The 17,507-nt window shown below is 41.5% G+C and overlaps 1 protein-coding gene across 3 annotated transcripts in view; it reads left to right on the top strand.

Annotated features, from left to right (window-relative positions):
• Positions 1 to 17,507, top strand: part of LOC137191923 (intermembrane lipid transfer protein VPS13B-like) — a 343,015-nt gene that overhangs the window by 208,858 nt on the left and 116,650 nt on the right. The window lies entirely within an intron of this gene.

Here is a 17,507-nt window from a genome sequence, read left to right on the forward strand (position 1 = left end):
GCAGAGCCGACAGATGAGACTGGGAATGGGTTCGGAAGGGCTCATGTTGAAACAGCCCTCAGACAACGTGTCATAATGTGAAGAGGAAGTTTAGACTCAGCCACTGAATACTGCTGTGGCTTTGAGGTGGATTATTTTCCCCCTTCACCTTTTTTTCTTTAGATAAAGTGATATTTGTCATTCGTTTCTGTGGGAACCAGGGTGATCCCAGATGATACAGCAAACATACAGTATCACATGACATGCAAGCTGATTTCCAGGAAAGGGAGAAAATGCCATTTGCTTTTAGTGCTGTAAGAGAGAAGGAAAGAGTGGGTTTGTCTTTGCGGAGCTAATGTTACGAGAGCAGAACAGAGGAAACCAGAGGAATGTTAGTGGATTTGATCTTTGATCTGTGAACCAGAGTACCTGACCGCTGTATCCACTCAAGCCAACCGCTCAGTATGAGGCTATCAGTCTTCTTAAGGGTGTACTCCACGCTGTCCAGACTGACCGCCAGTCGTCCCTCTTCCTGTCCGACTAGAGGCCCTCAAACAGATTATTACAAGTAAAATTCATATGAGTACTAAATAAAATTAATGATTCATAGTTATATGAATAACTCATACTTATATATCTTAATGTGTCTTTATCATCTCTCTTCCTGTCCCTCTAATTCCACTTATCCATCATTGTAAGCTTTTGACCACAGCTCTTCACTATGTGTTTAGCCAGCACTGTCTTGTACTGTATATGAGTAGGGAGCTGTATACAGCGTCTTGTGTGCTGTGTTGTGGTGTCTGCTGACTTCTGTGTACAGCCTGTGGTTCATTCCATAAATATCTGTGGCCTCTGTGATGTTATTCTCAGGCCCTCTGCTCTGTGAGAAGATTGCACCACAACACTTGTATTCCTCGGCCTGCAGTTAGAGGTTTAGGGGGATTAGGAGGGAGAAAACCCCAGCCTGGGCCCTGCTATACATTTTTATGGCCATTTTATGTGTATGATTCCGATGTAGTGTGCGGAGAAAGGGGAGAAGAGGGAAAGAAGGGGGTATTAGGACTCACCACAGGAGAATCAAACAAGTAAACCACAACTTATTTTCCCTCTCTTTTTTGGCATAAAGTTGAGTGGCTGTTGGGATGGCGATGTCGGTCCATTCGTCAATGGATTTGCTGGTCCAATACTTTTGTCCAGCCTGAAATATCTTAATAACTTTTGGGTCGATATGCTTGGAATTTGCTATGGACATCCATCGTCCATACCCCAGTCTTGGATTGGATTTCCATGAAGTCAGCTGTGGATAATCATGATCCACAGAGAATGAATCCCGATGATTTTTATGACCTCCTCAGGTTAAATTTTCAACTTTGTACACATGATATCTCTAACTGTAATAAATTGCCTTGACAGTTGCTGAACAAATTCATGTTCATGTTCAATTCATTTAACATCTCAACTTTTTATGTAACGTCATTCAGACATTTGCATTTTCTATAAAGGATTTCCAGGGTCACCAGCACATTTATAGACTTTTTAGTTTTGTTTATGTCCTCTACACTTAAACTTGCACAAGCTCACTGAATGAGCTCATGGATACTGACCTCTTTGTCAGCTCTTTGACAGCAACTTGTGATTCCCATTCACAGCACAGCTAAAACACCTACGGATTCCCTTCCCCTTTATTTTTTCCTCTTTTTTTTCTTCAACATCTGTCTGCGTGTTGCTTTTGGATGCAGTGTGGAGTTCTGCATTCTTTGTTTGGTGGCGCTCAAGGTGACAGACCTTGTTTGAGAGCTTCCCGGAAACTGCTCTTATGTTTTGGCATACTGCTGTCAGTCAGGTCGGGATGCATGCTGACAGATGTGAGAGGGATCACCCCTCAGCTGTCCTGCACTCATAAAAGGGCCTGATCCAGGGGTTGACCGCTTGGCCACAGGACTCTAGCCTCAATGAGTGTGCGTGTGTGTGTGTGTGAGTGTAAATGGTTCATCCTGAAGCAGGATATAAGGGTTCTAAGAATACACCCACACCATAAACTAGGAAACTCTGTGCTCCACTGCAGCATGCGATACATTCTACCGGTGTTACCCTGTCAAAGTGTGACATGTGTGCATGTGCACGGGAAATTGTAAGTGCATATATTTTGTGCATGTGTCTGTGTGTGTAGTCGAATCCCAGCCTTGCACATTATTGTGTTTTTGTTCCTTTTCTCACTGCTCATGACATGTTGATGTTCTGGCATCCTGTGTGGTTGGTTTGAAGCTGTCATTGCACTGACAGGGAGACTCTGTTTGGCCCGTCACACAGCATATCGGAGGCCAGGTGGACTATCAGGGGAATTCAGTGGTACAGTATTGATTGTCAGTGCGTCTCCACTTTGTCTAGTTTCTTTCCGTAGGATTTACATCAAAATAGCTGAACCTGAGCCATATGTCAGTATTAAAGCAAGGCCTAAGATGATAAATTTGAAAGTTGTTCACATAGCAACTTTTCTCTTATAGCAGTGAGGTTTTGTGTGTAGTTAAAATGCAGCGCTGTTACAGTTGTCAACAGTTCAGTTCTTTGCCTAATTATACAAAATAATGTGGTTGTGTGGTGTTGTTTAATATTTTATCAGCCGAAAAGTTGTGTTTCTGTATACAGTATATGCATCTGTTAAGAAGCATGTGTGTATTTCCGTAAGTGTGCGTGCATGCATGCATGCATGTGTGCGTGCGTGTGTGTGTTCGTGCGTGCGTGCATGTATGCGTGCATGTATGCGTGTGTGTGTGTGGGATCAGTAGTGTCCTTCCCACCTCAAGAAAAGAAGGAAGTCAACCTCAAGAAAGAAAGAATGTGCAGATGCTTTCACATGTCCATGTGTGAAGCCACAAGCTCTTCTGTGGCTCTGGGAAACCAATGAAAAGCCAGTGGCATAATTGCCTAATGCTTGTGTAATAAGAGGCACATTACAACCCCAGGAGGCCCAACCAGACTTGAAAGAACCAGAAGCTGGCACTAAAGTGGGCTCAGAACTGTCTTCCTCCTCCTGGTCTTTACCAGTTGTTTTTACTCCATCCTCCTCCATAATAGCTTATTTTATGTATATTTTTAACTCTAGTATATCTGTTAGAACAGCCTATTGTTCTGCTATTTATAGACCATCTTTCATAACACGATTTCTTCTTCAATAAACAAATACAATATGTGAAAATGTAATATCCTTTGTTATGATTTTATGATCTTAAAGCAGTCACTTTTTTAACCATCCAGATTAATGCCCCTGTAGTATGATAAGATTTAAAGCCTCCGTAAGTGTATACAGTAGGTTTTTATGTTGGTAAAGTATACACATTTAAGGTGGATCCCAGCACTTATGTTGTGCTATTTTGAATATCTGCATGAAATAAGTGAACTGAATGGAGACTGGAGCAGATCCTTCATTTATTGCACTTAAAGGAGCTGATGACTTATTGTGAATGTATAGATGCACAGGTTTAGTTACTATCTCTACAAGGGACCCTCTGACCAAGATGTGTCCGTGTTCTTAAGATGTAATGGTTGTGCTCTCATCCTGCATCTTTGGCACTGAGAAAGTGATTCTATAAATAGTGTTGATCCTATTAAACTCACCACTAGGCTTGGGCGGTATCTATTTTTTCATATCTTCATACATTTCACCATGTTATAAAATAATTGGTTCTGAAATACTGTACCGGCCCTGGCCCTGATTATAAGATGACACCCCCTTTTCCAACATTTTTTTTTTGGAAAAATACTTTCTGACTATAACTTACATCATAGTATAGTTACATACTCACACGCTCTCCTACCAGGAAGCAGTCAAAAACAGACTTTAAGACTCGCTAGCCTAGCAACATTAAGGCTACAAACAACCCATAATGCAACACTCCATGTATGAGTCGGTTTTACACCAGTACTTTATCCATTCAAAAAGAAAATCAGATGTTGTGAACACACATAATCGTTTACAACATCTGAGGAGCGTCTATATTATCGACGGTATTGAAAATCATACCTTCAGGATTTCTAAGCACCCTGGTACATCGTAACACCTTGATACCGTCCAAGCCCACTCGCCACAGCTTTATCTTATCCATGGGATCAAGACTGTCAGGATGGCAGGTACATGCAGTGTGAGGTCGAAGCTTTACTACAGGATACAGTATGTGTGTGTGTGTCATTCATGTTACTTCAGCTGCAGGTTTGAGAGAACCACAGAGAGAAATGTGAAGCCACCATGTAGACAACTCTACTGTGGTGGTCCCCTTTCTTCTCTCCATAACTTACCCCACACACACAAACACATGCACACACACACGGGCGCATGCACACACACACACACACACACCACAGCCCTCCAATCAGCACCCCACCCCTGTCACTTTATCATCGCACGCATGCACAGCTCTAGTTACACGCATGTATTCGGGGCAAAAATTATTAACTTGAGCAAATATGCTTTGCTCCATATATTTATGCTGAAATGAAATGTCCAACTGTTGGCAAGACCTCCCTCCATTCCTCAGTAATGACGAGGAGTCAGTGTTTAAAGCATCATTGTTCCCCCTTGATATTTTTCCATCTCCCCTTCTAACAACTGAGACGGCATTTGAAGCGCTTTGAAAGGAGTTTTTTTTTTTAAGGCCTCACATTATGTGTAGCCTGGTAATGGACTGATATTATTAGCATTTTAAAGCCACATAAGAGTTTTTAAGGGGGAGAAGGCTGGTTTGAAGGCTGAGGGGAGAGATCCAGCTGACAGGCACATGTTGGACACACAGCAAAGGGAGACAAGAGGCTCACACATCACAACCTGACATGCACACTCTGTACAGAGACACATACTATCATTATCTCACACACACCATATCACAGTTATTTTTACAGTACCATAGAGGGATCCTACCTTTCCAAAAAGCAAAATGTAGAAATACAGATGAAAGTGAGCTGAGATGTGAAAAATTACACCTTGGCGTAATATTTTTACTAGTTCTCGGAGAATTGTTGTTTTATATAATTAAACCCATCCAAATTTATATCCTAACCTAATGTACTTGTTGCTGTAAATTCATGTTTTTTTTCTGTCCTTAATTAATTCCCCTTCCTCTCCATCCAGCTTAAACAGGCCTAGTTCAGCTTCTCATATCATGCCTGCTTTGTATTAGCCTACATGGTTCAGTCTTCATGTATCCTACTATACCCCCCACCCTCTCTGTCCCATACTTTCCCTCTTCTCTGCAGGATGTTGTTGAACATTTTCTACATATGCCCTCCTCTGTTCTCGACCTCCCACTTTATTTGGACTCCTCTTTGCTCCCTCTCGTCTGTCTCTCTCTGGTCAGCTCACAGGATGCTGTAGAGCATTTCCTGCCACCAGGGCTACAGGAAAGAGGCCGAGTACAACCCCGTTTGATGTGCCATCTCCTCTAATTCTTTACACCTGGAATGTTCCCTGAACAGATTTTCTGCTCAACAGAAGCACTACTCATTCCCCTGTTCTTGTCCTTCCTTCCTTTCTTCCTTCCTCCCTTCCTACCCCATCCTTCACTCACTCTCTCCTTGCAGCCCATTGACTGTATATAAATATGGACAATGTGTCTCCACCTCCTACCGCTGTGCAAAAGTGAAGCCAAAATATCTCCTTTCTAGGAACTGCCATCTTGCTTGTGTGATCCCATTTGGAGCCAGAGTGTGCGCAGTAGTCAGGTGGCAGGATGGCGGCCCGCGGGACACGCCCCCTCAGCCATCTCGCCGCGTCACAGCTGTCAATCATGACGTCAAACCCTCTTTTTATACCATCAAATAACTAATTAAAAACAAATTTATTAGAAAATGAGCACTTGGACAAACATCAGCGTGATAAGAACTACCTAAATGGACAGAAACCATCTTTAGGAAAAATTTATTTGACGTGTACTTTGATTTTTTTAGTTTGGCTCATGTCCCATCCGCTAACATGGAGAGGGCAGGATTCGTGACCTATACTGCAGCCAGCCACCAGGGGGTAATCGGGATGTTTTGGCTTCACTTTTGACGAGCTGTCATGACATCCATGTTTATATACAGTCAATGCTGCAGCCTCTTGCAATGCGTTATGCTCCTCTGTATGAATGCTTTAAAGACTGCAGCAGTGGGAATAAACTCCATTCCATAGAGGCTCAAGGGGTTGTCGTGTTAGCATCATGTCTTTCTGATCTCTCATTTTGTTCTAATAAAACCAAGGACCAGTCCAGTCTCCAGCTCAATGCAGACACTACTGAAGTTCAGTTTGTGCATGTTTTTGATTTTTAACCCCCCTCTTGCTACTTCTTTATTATTTTGTCCCTTTTTTGTATCCATTTCTTTCTCTTTGTTTTTTCCCATTAAAGGTTCTCAGTGCCTGCAGCTGTTTGGATGTCAGCATTGTGGTCAGAAGTTTTGGCATTGTGTTATTTGAATGCCATATTTTCACAGCACTGCCTGTTTAGAGTTGTGGTTTGTCAGGAGCCTGGCCCGCAGGGGCCACTTCCTTCTCACTGTTCTGGAGTCACTGTACCAAAACACTGACTGGCAAGAGAGGAGAGGGAAAGAAAAAAGAATAAGATATTAGGAAGGGGAGGAGAGAGTGAAGGAGGATACTAAAAGATGAGAATAAAATTGCTGTGGAGCCCAGTAAAGAAATTATGTTAAGATGATGTGTAGACAGGACGATAAAAGAAGAGTAATGGAGGGAAGGGTATTAGAGGTGAAGTGTCGCAACAGGAATCTATTTTGATTAATTTCCACACAAAAGCGCCTCTCTGTTACATTCTCTGTCATTATCTCTGAGTATTTTTTTTATTGTTTTGTACACCATTTCTTAATCACTGTAATTGAAATCTTTATACTCATTCTGTATCTCCCTCAGCACCCTGTTTCCTCTGTCCCTTTCTGTAACTAACGTCTCTCTCAACTTCTCTCTGTCTTTTGTTGTTCTCACATTCAGCATGTCTCTTCTTCCTTATTGGAACAAGGTGCAGTGCCACCAAACAAACAGAAACAACAAGGCTCCAACTGGTTCTTAGAGAGCACTGTCATTGCACATGTACAGTATGACAGGCTCCAGATGACTCTGATTGAACACAGCCTTTATTCCAGCTCCTGCCTGGTAAAGATCCCTGATATTTAGCAACCTGATAGACGGTGAGGGTATTCTAATCACACCAGTCTCTTCTCATGTGACATTTGTATTAATTACCCGTAATCTTTTTGGACATTTTCTTACCCGTTATTTCACAGTATATGTTTACACAGGAAGTGAGCAGAACTTTCACCTCACTTAAATCACAGATGTTGGATCATCTGACTTGCAAATGAATCAGTGGAATAGTGGTGTGATGACATGTTAACTTATTTGACTACATCACTTGTCACAACAGTCACAGCCATGATGGACTGTGATTTGTGTTGACGTGTTTCCTGATGTTCTTTTACTAGGAGGATTGATAGACTTATACGTGGAACTATGCTTTAACTATTTTTCAATCATTTTAATTTAAGAAAGTATATATGAATACACAGTCACTGTGTGGAGAGGTTTTTCCCAGATAGTGGATAACTTCCGGCACTCCATTCTATGCAGTTTGTATCATCAGAGCAAAGTTGCTCACATCCCAGTCTATTTTCTTCCCTTCCTTTACTTGACATGCATTTGTGAAACATTCACATTCTGTTGTTTCTAATCTTTTCAAGTCCCCTTCTCTTTTCTAAACTCATGTCCTGTTTCTCTACCTTTTCTTCATTCCTCCCTCCCCAAATCAACAGCATCACCAGCAGAGTTAGATAAGCACAGGAGTTGACTCCCGCCATGTGATTTCCTCAGTTAGAGGGGGGAAAAGGGGGGAAATCTCCCATATAGAAATGTCACTTTGTATAAATACACTCAGCGGTTTGGATGAATGCGAGATCCGCTTCAGAATTATAAACACTGGCTCCGCAGTCATTCACAGAGGAGGAAGAATTAGCTGATGTAGGAAGCATGTGTGCCCCAGATTATTGTAATTATTTTATGCTGTTTTTCCTTGCTGACATAAAAGTATTTGGACACTATCTCATGAGAAAGCGGTTGTAGTCTCTTGTAGTCTTGGGCAGCACCAGAGGTTTTCTAAGCTGCTTTCATATTCTCAAAGTCCGACCTGTCTCTCCTTAAAGCTTGTGATTTAGACATAAGTTTTTAATTCCATTATGTGGGAGCTTCCAGCAGCAAGTCGTTGTATTTTGTTTCACTCTGCCTTTTGTTTGCTGGAAGGAAATTTGAATTAGAACAAAATGTTGTTTAAGGTCGAGGCAAACGTCAACGAGAAAGACCTACTGTTTTAGCTATCCGATTACATGTTTGTTCAGCCTGTCTGCTAAACCTGTAGCATACGTTAACCTAATCAAATATGGCCATCATTTCCCTGACTTTGTTTAGGAAAATTTTCATTCTTTATCTGAAGAAGGATAAGGCCTTGATATGTAATCTCGTTGCTTTAAACATTTGTCAGAATTCAATAATTGCTGTAAACAATGTGTAATCAACTTCAAAGTTCTCTGCCAAAGACCCTAATTTTCACAGATAAAAATGAGCATCTTCAAAAATACACACAATAAGGTTATGTGTATACTAATGTGAACCAGCTTGGCAATACTGAACCGCTTAAAGGGGACCTATTATGCTTTTCCTTATTTTCAGTCATATATATATAATGTTACAATGTTGGATGTTCATTTTAAACGCGGCTTGAGTGTCAAATACTGAGATGAACGTATGTAGAAGTAATCCCTGTGAGCAAAAAGCACCGGCTTCAGACTGCTCAGAACGCTCAGTTTGCAACATTTTTTTCTACTTTCAGCCCGAGCCGACATCGGCTCATGACAGACTTCTTTATATGGTCATCTGCTCCATGCACAATGCACGAGTTCACTGCTCTGCTCTGCTAACATTATGGCATCTCTCCATTGTTTGGGGGTAGTCACGCTGAGCCATGACTCAAGTCGAGCTGGCAGGCTGCGAGTGTTTTTCCATTACACAGCAGGGCAAAGTAAAACAAGTTGTTTACTGTACCTGTTGGAGGTGTGTCTTTCATCTGCAGCTCTTTATAAAACATCATCATCACTGTGGCTGTTTCTGCTTGTACTATTCCTCCCTGCATTATTTCTAACTGAGCTGCTGAACAAAGAGCTCCAAATACAGTGGAAACCACTTATAGTGATCACAGTTACAGTGATCAACCGTTTATATGGATCAAAAAGCTCGGGACAGAATCATTCCTAACAAATGCTGTTTGAATGATTTGCTTATAGTAATCAAGTAGTCTGTTTACAGTGTTCATTTTAGGTCTTTTCATACAGGAAAACATATGGAAAAACATTTTAAATCTGCGGTAATTCTATTTTACTCCCATGATACATGTATGACATGCAATTAGCGGCTGCGGCACCATTATCAGGCGTTGTGACGTGCCTCTTATTCCTCTCAATCACTGGCTTTCTCACTACCACTCCTTGCTCTCCTTATCCACTCTCTAGCTCGCTAGACCTCTGCTTCTCTCTCTCTCTCTCTCTCCCTCGTCTCTTTTAAATGAGTCAGGAAGACAACATCAAAGCCTAACTTCACTTGTAACGTTATCAAATGAGGAGAAATGTCCTCCCCTCTTCCTAGTGATGTTTTTGTCCTCCCTCATGACAGAGTTACAGCTCTAATCAGTCTGTTCACCAGCTGTGATTGGCCACCACAGCGTTACTTTTCTCCAAAAGTTGATTCTGGTTCAACTTTCACCTAAACGCACACCCCGTCTGCTGCCGGCTGGTTACCTGAGGCTGGAGCTGCGTGCACACTGAAATCATGACAGGAGAAAGATAGTCATTTTCTCTCAATGAAAAACGTAGTCTAAAACAAACCAACAAGATATAGCAGCGAAACAACCATTTGAAACAGCTGTACTGTATTTTCAAACAGTCAATAAAATTCTGTAAATACCGAAGCTGCCAATGTCATTAGTTTATATTCATGTAATAAATATACAAATGCCACTTAGATGGTAATCTGCATAATTCGGTCATAATAATCATCCGCTTATAGTTATTTGACCTGGAGAGACGTGATCACTGTAAACGGTTTCCACTGTATCTCCATATCTTGTTGTGTCGACCGGTTTTTAGTGCTGCTAATGAAGTTGTGCTAATTCAATGAGGACCACGTTTCATTTTCTGTAAATTCTTCACAATAAAAGTCTCCCCTTATTTAGTCACTTAAAAGCTTTTAATGTGAAGCAGTAAATGTTGAGTTTGCATCAGCAGGAACTCTGATACAGCTGCCTCTCGGCAGACCTCCAGAAAGCTGGCCAATCAAAACAGAGTAGGTTCATCAGGAGGGGGGCCTTAAAGAGACAGGAACTAAGACTGCTAGATGCAGAGGCTGGACTGAAGGGCTGCATAAAGGGTCAGTGTAAGATAAATAAGGAGTTTTTTTCAACTCTGAATCATGCAAAGCTATTCTAGTGGAGTACCAGAATAAAAATATAGAGCTGGAAATGAGCATAATAGGTCCCCTTTAATCAATATCAAGTGGAAAAAACAGTAGTGGCTCATGCTGTTGGATCCATAAAGTGGGCCTAATTTTACAGCTCCATAAAACACCCTCCTTGCCAGAGCACGGATTGAACAATTTATGTGCAGAAGTAAATCACAAAGAATGTTCAGAAGACTGTAACCATCTTGGTTTGAGACTCATATCATACAGTGAATGTATATTGCATGTGCCTGTGAGTTTATGTATTAATGAATAGTGCAAAGTTACAATTCTGCCATAGTCCATGTCTGGACAATGTGTAGTGTGTAATGGACTTGAAAACTCCATTGTATTTCTGCTCAACAGTTGTAAGTTACAAGATTTGGGGATGATAAGAGGAGTATGCTCCACTAGTCCTTGTATTTTCTGACAGTCTGGAAGGCATGTCTAATACAACATGTGAGGTGCAGCTGTACAGCATTGCTCTCGCTGTATCATCAATTATCGTCTATCTACTTGAAACTGCGTCAGCTGGAATAAATGGTTTTGGTGCTGGGTGATTCTGACTTCTTTATGTTTCAAAAGAGGTTTGATTCACTTCAGGTTTTGTCAATCACAGCAGCAAGTACGCCGACTGCCTTGCCAGAGAACAGGGAGAGACTTTAGATCTGGAATCTTCCTCTAGCGAAAGGATTATTTTCCTTTAATTAGTGTAAAAGTAGCATTGAGGTATGTGCCTGGTCTACTTTAGCTTGATGAAAATGACTGCATATGAGTGCAAGCCAGATCCTTGGCTACCCCTGCCATGTTCCCTACTGCAGCCAGTTATGAATAATCTATTCCACGCATGTGTTTAGCGATTAATTAAAGATAAGGCCTCTCAAATTAAAATGGCGGTGTGATTACATCATTGTGAAATTGCTTGGTGGGGACACAAATCTGGTTTCAATCTGAGGTCTGAGGAAGTCAACGAGGCATTCCCTTCACACCTCTACATCAGGGACCCGCTGCTAAAACTCTGCCTGACAAGTTTTATAAAAGCAGCATTATGTCCATTTTCTGAGCAGGGAGGAAGCATATCAAATCTGTTGCTGCTAACAGAGGAAGTGATTTCACAAGCACGAGCCCACTCAATTTTATGGGAAAAATGGTAGCTTTGTCCTGCAGTGACGCACACAAACACAGAGATGACTCCTAGTAATTCTCAGCAGCAATTTCAAGTGCGTATATTGTAGAAGAATTTCTTAAGAACTGATGTGAACACACACACGCAAATCGGTCAGTGATTTTTATCTGCAGCCACAACTTTAGTTGTTCACAAATGAGGATCCAAGGTGCCCTTTTGAGTAGATCCATTGCAGATGTATCTACTGTATGAAGGAATCCAGTGAAAAGTCAGTGCCCTTAAAAAGCCGGTGAATTACTGTCCCTGTTACCCAGGAATGTTCCGTGCTTAGAGCTACATGCAACCAGAAGCAGGAGAAGAACACAGTTAAGGCTAAACAGACCAGGCAAAGTGTGTGCGCGCGTGTGTCTGTGTTTTAAGGCGAAGCAGAGCGCAAGCAGTGGAGATGAGGACGACATATGTGCTTTTCAATAAATGGCCCTCGCAGCGCTATTAGGAGGGACAAACTGCAGAGTACTTCAAACTGAAATGTAAGTTTGGAGTTGCATCAACATTTCGACTGATGTACAGCCAAGGATATGTGATATTATACGGCTTTAAAAATGCTTTCTTGTTATAATGTGTTAATAAATGAGTCACCATCCACTATGTGATTGTTGCATACTGTATGTTTTTTACTGTACGATGAATCATGGAATATACTGAAAGATTAGCAACTTAATTTGAATAGTCACTGGCATGTGTGAATTCCATGAAACACACATCAGCTGAAGCCAAATGAAAGATCTGTTCAGTTTTCACACATGGCTTCTTTGCAACACGGGATTCTAATGCAAGAAGCAGATTTTGAATTAGTGCACGATGAGCCTATAAATTAAACCGGCCAGACTGACAGGCCATCATGGTGAGCACATGTTAGCCAGTGTCTTCAGAGCAACACGTCTCATACCGACTATGTTTATAACAATGTAACTTCTCTGACATGTAAACTGCAAAGGAGATAAATTACTCCTGCGATTAAGATATGTTGAAATCAAAGTGCAAACACTGACTTTTGGTATACACCATGTCATTGTAAACAAAGGGCCTTCTTCTGTAGTGCTTTCTCTCAACTCCTCACTTTCATGTACCATTGCCATGAGGGTGGTATGAGCTTGAGCTAAGCCCTGCTTGTGTTGTATATAGAAGTAATAGTTTCCTCCTAAGATCTTGTGTAAATATGATATAATTAGTCAAGTATGAGTGTCTTTAAAGTGCAATCAGCCTAATAAATAACAGGCTTCTGTTGGGAGCAGCAGTGGAGATGAGTAATGCTGTGTTGGGCTAAAAAAGAAAAGATTATTGAGTTTTTGTCATGGGAATTTGTCAGTACATCAAGGCCTAGACACAATGCAGGAAAGCTGCAATTTGTGTTTACTGTGTATTGAGCCAGTGAGAAAAAATCAACTATCAACTGGAATTATTGTACTTGGCTTAAAACACCCGCAAGTAAGTACCTTGTTATTGCCAAGTGTGACAAATTTGGAGCATTGTTGCAGCTTTGTTGTCTTGGATATTTTGTTGTTTTTGTGACTGTGTTTGACTCCTGTTGAAAACGCTCCAGTCATCAAAAATCATTTTAGTAGCAGCGCTGAGTGACTGGGTCTTATATTCTGCTGACTCGCCATGTTCCACGACATCATTTTCCCCTCTCACTCCGAGGGCTGCTCAGCATTCTAATTCAGAGCCTTAATTACTATAATTGGTAGATGCAAATTAACAGCAATTGGACTTGACTGGGGTCATAAATCCACAGCTCAGAAGTTGCCGAATTTCTGGCAATTCAGAGCGGACCACCGTAGGCTGGGGTGCTTAACTTACTAAGTAATTGCAAGTTTCATGAATCATAATGCGTATGAATTCCCCCTCGGTACACACATTGGCCCAGTGGGACTCCGCTTTAAGCCACTGGGAGTCATAGCAAGCTGATTGAGAAGCCACTGTGCAGCTTAGGCCTCTCCACAACAGAAATTCCGTTGAGGAACTGCTGGGTGCTAATGGTGTTTGGCTAATAACATTTGGAGCCACTGAGAAAGAATATCGAAACCTCAGTTCAACACTGTCTTTTTTTTTTATAATTTATGGATGAGTGATACTATTTATGCTGGTCTCACAAAAACACTTTGCCTCTTGGATGTTACGTTAGCATTTGAGCAAAGTGGTTGAGACCTTGCCACAAAATGAAATGACACAGCCAGTAATTGCAGCGTTAGTAACTCACGTTGTATGTGTTCTTTCAGTTCAAATATACAGTAGTCAGGATCTGCTCAAAACAAAGAACATGGAACACTCATGAAACATAACACATCGGTGTACCAACTTAATTTAGCTTGACTTGGCCGAATTAGGCCTGAGTTCTCAATGAAATTTCTACTCAGTATATATGTTTTACCAGGAGAGCGGGAACAGAGGGCCCCCATCTCTCTTAAACACATACACATTCACATATACTCCTGCCTCTGTTCAACGTGTAAGCAGACATGTATTGCATGTGATTGTTGGGGAAATGGAGTGAAAAACAGGTCTGGGGTTGCGGGTTCAGGTTGCGGGTTTCAGTGTGACGAGATCCAGAAGCCGGCGGGGCTTGGTATTACCCTGGTGCTTCCTGCACCACTGGCCTGGGGCAGGGGATGGGGATGGGGGTGCTGGATGGAGGTTGAGAGAGGAAGGTGGGAGGCCATTTAAAGCCAAGGGCCACGGTACACCCTGCCCCACAGGATCACCTCCGTAAGAGGCTTTAACACAGCCCACTGCTCCCACTCTCCTATCATCAGGCTCTGAGCCTCAACCAGATCCCACTGTGGTTTGTTTTACAACCTTGAACCACGGTTAGCCTTAAAAACTTCAGCATGGTAATCAGGCTCTCCCAAGATTCCACTTTCGCTCTTTTTCAACAAGCCCTTTTACTTATTTTCCCATTGGCTCTGTACAATATGATTCTGTATCCATGTAGCGCTCTTTAAATGTATTTCACTTTATTTTTCTTACAATTCTTTCTCTAATGTCGTGCAAATACTATATTCCAAGTCTGGATTTTATTTCAAAGTTGTGTGGAGCAGCTAAGTAAATCTCTCACTGGTTACACCTAATGGCTCCATGGCATGCAGCAGCAGCAGTGTGTGTCTCTACGTGCTTACTTGCTGTTTATCAGTATATACATGTACATTAGCTAATGTGTCTGATAACTAGTATGTTCTGTAGGTGCCCAGAAGGTCCCTCCTTTATTCTTATTACCACTTCAGCACACGATCCCAAATCTGCTACATGTTAAGCACCAGTCCTCCCACACGTCTACCTAATAACACAAATCATGATTGATGCTCTGCCCAGCACATGCATAGACCCAAAGAATGCTAAACAGAGGAACATAACTTGCAATTAATTGCCCATTTGTAAATTTGTCTGCATAACTTCTGTTCAAAGGAATTTGGAACATCTTTTTTTTTTTCCTCAGTGATAAAGTACCAGTGAATGGCTCTTTCCAAGTCCTACATTCTAGATACATAACACTGCCATGTCTTCACTTTTTGTCTACAGTTTCCCACTGGAGGGCTTGAATTGGATAGAGGGTTTGACTTGGAGCCATAATAATTTTGGATGGGAGCCCTCATATTTCAGCTCTGATGCGAAATCGGCCCAGTGGCTTTTCGGACTCAAATTGGGTTTAAATTGTGTCAGAAGAGGGAGAAATGTTTTTTAAAATAATAGCCATGAATGCCATGAAACAGAGCATTCTTACTGCAGAGCTTTTGATCCGTTTTTATAAATAGCAGAATTTTGTCGTAAAAAATAATGTTTCTGTGGTCTTTTCCTGCAATTAAAATAAGGTTGGCTCAGGAACAAGGGCGAAACTAAGTACTTGTGTTTGAGAAAAATTTCTCTCCCTCTCCTGCTCTCTCTCTCCCCCCTCTACATTCCCTCCCTCCTTGCCTTCCTCATCTGCAAAAGCATGTCATTTATGACTTGTTATTTTCATTTTTCTTCATATTTTCCACATGGTAGTGGCAGGGAGATGTCTGATAATGGCATGTGAGACCCAGCAGAAGGGTGTGTTCCACCTGCCTCGCTCTGTATGTTTTTAGTTCGTCCGTGTATATGGTGGGCAGTGAGTGCCGTGCTTTCCCAAGGCATTCTCTGATTCCTCTTGGCCAAGCAGTGTGGTCTTCACATGACCAATCAAATATGTCAAACCGCCAGTGTTTTCCCCCCACATGTACAACAAGAAAATCTGGCTTCAATTATTATTGCACCCCAAGGGGAACTTCCAAAATTCCTCCCCTCCTCATTTGTCAGAAATGAAGCTCTCTCGTTTCCTGCGATTGGCTGAAATATGTCTTTTGATATTAAATCACACCGGTTTCCACTGGCTGCATGACCAAGACAAATGTTTATCATATTTATTTATGTCATTGGAGATGACCCTGCAGCTCAGCAATGCAGAGACTTGGCTGCAGACTCCCATGTTATGTTGATTATGAGTAAGAAACTCTCCTAAATAAGCTGAAGTTAAGAGATAATTTGGAAAGCATATGAGGTAACTGTGGTTTGTTTAATGTGAAAAATACAGTTTGGGATTGGGGAGGGTGATGGAGGTACTGTTACAAAAGCCCTAATGAATCTAGACTGACACATCCCACCCAAATCTTACAGGGCTCTTGGTTTGATTTATATTATACTCTGTTGATAAATGCGGTTCCAAATTTTGATTAAGGATCTGTTTCACTTGTTTGTATGTCAACAAATCCAGCTAAATCCAGTTACACACCTCTGATCTCCCATTGCCATTGTTTTTGTACTTGGTGCTTATTGTCATAACATCACGCTCTGGTAGAGGCCTTTTCCAGTGTGGCTAAGGAAAGGAAACGCTATATGAAAATTGCCATTGACGTTGCCGAAACAAATAAAACTACTCATGCTGCCGCTACATCTGTAGCCATTTTAAGCCCTTATACCATTTAAGCTCTCATTTGAATTCACCAGCACAAATAAACATATCATAACGAACCGAAAGCCCTGATGTCATATGCAGATGTTGAATTTTGATTATTCCTTTTGCCTCGTGAATTCGTCAGGATCTTGTCTCTCAAAGGCAAAATACATGACATCATTTTTTCTTGGCGCTGATGGGACACTGTTTGCTCACTTGACTGTAGCAGTTCAACTACAGAGACAGCACTGCCCACTCCTTACATATCTCTACATCTCTTTTACCATGTTACAGTTTGTGTATACTGTAGAAGTCCTGTGTTTCTAGAGACAGAAATAGAAAGAGAGCCTCAGTCTCCAGACTACTGTGCCATCCAGCCAGGGTTTAAGCAATGTTTACAGCCCATGATAAGCTGGAATAAATCAGAACTTTATAAAAGGCAAATGATTTCACCTGAGGCTTGTGGGGTTATTTATTTGAGGTCCGGCTCTGCAAGTACCAGAGGCTTCGTCATAAATCATCCTGTAAGAAACTTGTGCTACTAAACCACGGAGTGAGCAGAAGGAAGAAAGCAGTCAATAGTGGTTAGGGCTTGATGCCAGAAGCTCTTTACTGGTTCACCTCCTCCGAGTCATTGTACTTCATTGTAACTATAAAGCCCGACCCAATGTGACCTCAAAACAGTAAATAAAACATTTCAATGTTTTATACATTTGGTTTAGTTGGATTTAGACACCTGTCTGTAGAATGTGACTTTAGCACTACCTCCTAACATCTATACTACATTACACAACTGAAATCCCATTCACTTTGCCTAATCTTTCTTTCTGACGGTGTATGTTGGCGACCTGATGCACTTTCTCTAAAAATTCTAAGGCTAAGCCCAGCCTGAGCTTCCTGGACTTATTGTCCCGTTACAT

Source organism: Thunnus thynnus, chromosome 10 (genome assembly GCF_963924715.1).
Source record: "Thunnus thynnus chromosome 10, fThuThy2.1, whole genome shotgun sequence".
NCBI lineage: Eukaryota > Metazoa > Chordata > Actinopteri > Scombriformes > Scombridae > Thunnus > Thunnus thynnus.